At 44.2% G+C, this 6,000-nt stretch overlaps 1 pseudogene; it reads left to right on the forward strand.

The window, feature by feature from the left end:
- Nucleotides 1-1,405: 1,405 nt before the first annotated feature.
- LOC142446090 (patr class I histocompatibility antigen, B-2 alpha chain pseudogene) lies at nt 1,406-2,163 on the forward strand (annotated as a pseudogene).
- Nucleotides 2,164-6,000: the final 3,837 nt, after the last annotated feature.

Below are 6,000 nucleotides of genomic sequence, written 5' to 3' on the forward strand. Positions count from 1 at the left end.
ACAGATCTGGGTTTCAATTCTGACGGTCATTTATTGGATTTGTGAGCTCAAGAAAGCTATTCGGTCTTACCTCATCCTAGACTCTTCTTTAAAAAGTACAGGTAATGAGAGTTTCTCATGAGATTGTTGTGAGACGTAAATGAAATGATTGGGGAGAAGCATTTGCCTCTCTTGTCAGCACACTGTAAGAACTGTGTTCATCTTATTATATATAAGTAAGTATTTATGATTTATAGTAGTTTAGCAATGAATTATTGTGAGAACTGCTATACTTAGTAGTCCCCGGCTGGGATAGGACTTCTAGAAAGGACCATTCTAGTCTTCAGTTTAAAGGCATTTCCTGAATTCTCACCAGAGAAAATCACGGGCACAAAGTCCTCCTTGAAGTCCAGGGTAATGGAGGACACATGCCTTGACGGTCATTGGTAAGCTGCAGAGATGGACTTTGGGGTAAAGCTTCACTTGGAAGCAGCAGTTTTGAGGGGAGATGTTCCAAACACACTACAGTGTCGCATCTGTCAGGTACGAGCTAAAGGGCCTGCCTGTGCTGTCAAACCTCCGTGCGAAGACTGGCATTGAACACACAGGGCTGTTCAGTATTACAGAACAACATGGCAAATTATCTGGACACTGAAAAGAGGAGGGAATATGAAGTCAAAGGATCTGGAATCTCAGGCTTAATGGACCGTGAGCCTCAGGTTTCTACTTTGTAAAATATTGATAACGGTAATCTGTACCCTACCTGATATTAATTTTAAAAAACCACAATAAACAGAAAAAAATACTAAACTTGTGAAAGATTTCATTTTATTTGGATCCACAATCGATGCCCCTGGAAGCGGCAGGCGGGATTTTAAACAAATTGTATTGGCAAAACAGCGGCAGAGACCTCGTTACAGCCATGACAGCACAGATGTCATTCTGAGGACTAATGCTGCTTCCTTGAGTTTCCCTTTTCCTCATCCTCCCATGTCCTATGCCATATTTGATGAAAACAACATGTGCATTATGTCATTTTTTTCAAATCATGCAAAATTTGCTTTCCTCACGCCCCTCACCGTGAATTAATTTCCTTTGTGCACCAGGTGGGTTGTATCAGTGTTTTGTGGGTGTGTTTTATGTAAAAATGTAGTAGTCGCTTCTGAGTTTGTCATCCCCACCCTGTAAGATGCCAGATGCTACTCACCAGATAAATGAGCTTTATGAACCATATGTTGCCAGTTGACCTAGGACTCCTTAGTTTTCATGTCCGGAGGCTCAGTATCAATGTCCGGTGGCCTAATATGAACTATTTTCTATAATTGTGTCCCCTTCTATGCTCTGTTATGTATGTGCATATACATGGAACATTTTGAAATAAGTATGTACAAATAACCACCACCAAGTGTCTCACATCCTTCAGGTGATGTGGGGCTGCGACAGGAGCTGGATGGATGCCTGCTGGGGGTACCTGCAGTGGGCTACGACGGCACCAATTTTATCACCCTGAACGAGGACCTGAGCTCCTGGACCGCCACAGACAAGATAGCTCAGCTCACCAAACGCCACTGAGAGGTTTGCCTGGCAGTTTGAGAAGGACTACTCTGAGGGCACGTGTGTAAGGGGTCTCCGCAGTTACCTGGAGAAGAGGAAGGAGATGTTGCGGAGGGCAGATCCCCCAAAGGCACATGTAGCCCACCGCCCTGTCTCCAAACACGAGGCCACGCTGAGGTGCTGGCCCCTGGGCTTCTACCCTGCGGAGATCACCCTGACCTGGCAGCGAGTCGGGGAGCACCAGACTCAGGACACTGAGCTGGTGGAGACCAGGCCTTCAGGGAAACGAACCTTTCAGACGTGGGCAGCTGTGGCGGTGCCCTCTGGAGAGCAGCAGAGAGAGACGTGCCATGAGCAGCATGAGGGGCTGCCTGAGCCCCTCACCTTGAGATGGGAGTCCTCGGCTCAGTCTGCCAGCCCCTCATGGGAGTCACTGTGGGCCTCGTTTTCCTTGTGGTTGTCAGAGTTGTGGGCACTGGTGGTGTGGTCAGGAGGAGGAAGATCTTAGGTGGAAAAGAAGGCTACAGTGTGAGACAGCAGACCCCAAATTTGTTCATCCTTCACGAACCCCTGCCTGTCTTTCTCCGTCTGACATTTGAATATGTTTGCGTTCCCTTCCGCATAATGTGAAGACATGGGAAGAATAGCCCAAGACCTCTTCTCCACACTGACCTATGTCCTTTCCCTCATCGGCATTCCTGTTCCAGCAGTGGGGGGCTGGGAAATGGGAGAGGGATATTTGGAAATTTAAGCAAGACAAAAAAATAAGGCCTGGTGAACCTTTAACAAACAAACAACCACCACCATATCTCTCTCTATATGTAGGCTGGTGTATTGTCATCTGACCTTCCTCACCTATGTAGCATACATGTTTACCTATGTGTCTAGTTATCCATGTTGTTGCAGGACTATGGATGTTCTTGCCTTTAACTAAGTGACCCTTCAGGCCTGTGCACCTCTCAGTGGCTTCCTTTGTCTTGGTCGTATTGTGCTGACCTCCCCTGTATTGGGTGTTGCCTTTGTCTTCAGCAAAACTATATCTATCTAGCACTCCCTTCCTTCCAGTCATGTGCTAGTAATGATCTAAGACCGTTCCTCTCTGTGTGCAATCCTATTCTTGACTTTTTTTCTTATCAATCATTTTATTGGGGGCTTATACAACTCTTATCACAATCCATCCATCCATCCATTGTGTTTTGACTTTTTATAGGAGTTGCTTCATACAGTGTTTTCCTTTTGTGTTTGACTTATTTACCTCAGCACACAATGGCTGCTAAATTAATTCATGTTGTGAAATTAAGGTCTATTCTCCCCAAAATTGCTTGGCTGCTTCACAGATGACCCATCATAAAGATGACTACACTATAATGGGAGAACCCTGGCCCACCCAAGTTGACCTAAAACCTAACTATCATATCAAGATAGAATTCTTCTCAGCCATGCCCACAGTCATGTCTCGCTCTGGTCTTAGGCCTCTGCCCTACTTGGCAAGTGTTGCAAAACTCCCATTGCACTGCCAATAAATACCCAAAGGGCATACCAGTCTGCCATAAGCCTCAGCCTGAAGGCTCTTAGCTCTCGTTCATGGGTCACCAAATCCAGTTCCCCTGAGCAAATGCCTCGAGATACCTTATCCACAAGTAAGCTTTCTGCCCAAAGATATTTGTCCCATGGTCCGAGAACACTACCACTCTGTTCTGTTTCATGCACTTGGTTGTGCTTCCTCTGTTGCTACTGCTTTTGCACAACTTTAACACCACTTCTCTAGTGTCACAGCCCTATGTTTCCTGGATGGAAGAGTTTCATCCTAGGGATCCTGAGATATGAAGGATGTGTTCCACTCCTAGCTCTTCTGTCTTGATAGTGAAGCTCCCCATTCTTGCTTCTGAAATGGCTCACCTTAAACCCAGCAGGATGGCAAAATCCACCAATGTCCATGTTACAGTTTCATGGGTTCACTATTTGCATGGTCCCACTCAACCATTTGGTGGGAATTACAAAGGGTATGGCTAGTTGACTCAGGTCAAACCATCCAACGGCACCGCAGTTACTGAGGAAACCACCTTGTCTTACATGCGTTGATCAATAACGTGCCCCCTGAGGTCAGTGATTACACAGAATGAAGTCAGTGGAAAGTCATATCTGTATTCATTTCACTTCTTTCTCCCTAAAATCCAGGGTGGAATGAACCATAACAGAGCTTCTCTGAAATGATAAATGACGATGAATACATTAAGGAGGTAAAACATGCCAAACCTTTAGAAAAGAGCAAAGAATAAGTCAAATAAGAATTACATTAACATATCACTGGAAAGATTAAAATTATTCTGCTGTTCATTTTTCTTTGCTCCTTTAGTAAGTTTTGTAATTCTCTAATGACTTGTCAGTTTGAGATATCCAGGATTAAAAGAATTATGTTCTCTATCATTTCTTCTGATTTATTGATGAGTATTTCTTCCAGGCTCACATGGAGAATTCTTCATTGTCAAAAGGAAAATCTTAGATGATCAAAACAGAACAACAGCAATAATTCCATTTATTCATCTTAAACTGCAAAAAAAATTTTTCTCCCCAGCAACCTGCGGACCAAACTACAAAAAATTTTATGAAGATTTAGAGCAGCAAAACTTGACCTCCTCAATCTATACTGATCTAGGAAGTCCAAAACAAGAATTGTGTAAACCTCCACACACGCATTGAAAAGTGTCCTCTGAAAAAAGAGTGGACAATATTAGCTTCCAGTGCCAGTGGGATACTCTGGAGTCCATCTTTCTTAGTTCCTGGTTGACCTGATTGATAGGCTAAACTCTCCCGATACTTTTATATATCAGTCACCAAGCCCAGCGTTACCTTTGAACATCGTCCTACATCAACTATGTGTTCAAGCCACTATCACGAACGACCTGGCACTGCAGAATCACCACGTGGGCCTCTCCTCTAAGCAACTTTGGGTTGCATGTTTAATTTACTCATCTGCCCCAGGGAAATCAAGTACACAACCGCTCTCCAATTGCACCCGGTGCTAATTCCCAGCAAGTCTCACCATTGCTTTGTTTCGCTTTAGAGCAAGCCGTACAAATAACACATGGTCACTTCAGAGTACATAGCAAATATAGATAAGCCAATGGGAAACATCAATAGCAAAACCTGACTTCTTAGGTATCATCATCGTCGATATTTTGCTACGTTTTCTTTCAGGAGTTTTTACGCATATTCATACAGATGTGTTGCTGTTGTTAGATGCCTTTGAGTTGGATTCCACTCATAGCAACTCTGTGCCCAGCAGAACAAAGCACTGCTCAAGCTGGCTCCCTCCTCACAGTCGACGCCACGCTGACGTCCACTGCGACAGCCACTGTGCCCACGCGTCAGAAGAGGGTCACGGTATAAGTAGGGAACAAGGGCAGGGTGGCAAAAGGTCCTGAAGCTCGCCTGGGGACCTTAATAATGGACGACATTAGGGATGCATCTTAGAAAAGTGCCTTCTCCTGCGCTGTATAAAGTGAATGGTAGGAAGCAGCCCAAGACACAGCCAGTGAGAAGACGCAGCAGCATGCCCTGCATGCGTGACATTGGCCTAGAGGGGGCGGTTGCCTTTAGGGGCCGTCACATCGTTTCCGCCCAGTCCTGCTCCACCCTCATCCTTGTTCTTGTGTTTGAGTCCGTTGTCGCAGCTGTGTGTGCGCCTCGTTTTCAGTGCAAGCAAGATGTCCTTCTCCAGGGACTGGTCTCTCTGGACAGCCTGTCCCAAGCATGTGAGACAAAGTTTCGCCACCCTTTCTTCTAAGGAACATTCTGGTTGTACTTCTAATATGTGTTTGTGCTTTGGCAGTCCATACTTTCAATATTCCACACGAGCACCACAATCCAAGTGTATGATTCTTCTTTGATTTTCCTAGTCAAGATCCGACTTCCATGTGCACATAAAGCGATTGAAAATGCCACGGCTCGAGCCAGCCACACATTAGTCACCACCACTTGCCTGCCAGTCTGTCCTACTGTGGGGGCTTATGTGTTTGCGGTGATGCTGGAAGCTACATAACTGGTATTTGAAATACCAGTGGGGCCACCCACGGTGGATGGTTCAGGAGAGCTTCCAGACTAAGAACAGACTACAGAGAAGAGACAGACTGTCCACTCCTGAGGAAATGGCCACAGAAAACCTTCTACATGAAAATAAGACTTATGAAAATAAGAATTGTCCTATCTACACCACTGCCTCATTGTTTTATTGATAATTTTGAACATAATACCACATTTTTACTTCTATATATATTTAAAAATAGCTACCAACTATATAGAACTTTAATTATATTTTTTCTTCTGTGTGATCAGATTGTCTTCAAATTTTAAAGAATTTTTTTTATAAACTTCTTTGTAGTCAAAAGTTGTGGATGCTTTTTATTAATTTCTTAGGGTAATTCTTAAAAATTGAATTATAGCTCTAACAATTTTACTGCTCTTTAT

The sequence above is a fragment of the Tenrec ecaudatus genome, chromosome 4, assembly GCF_050624435.1.
Source record: "Tenrec ecaudatus isolate mTenEca1 chromosome 4, mTenEca1.hap1, whole genome shotgun sequence".
Classification (NCBI taxonomy): domain Eukaryota; kingdom Metazoa; phylum Chordata; class Mammalia; order Afrosoricida; family Tenrecidae; genus Tenrec; species Tenrec ecaudatus.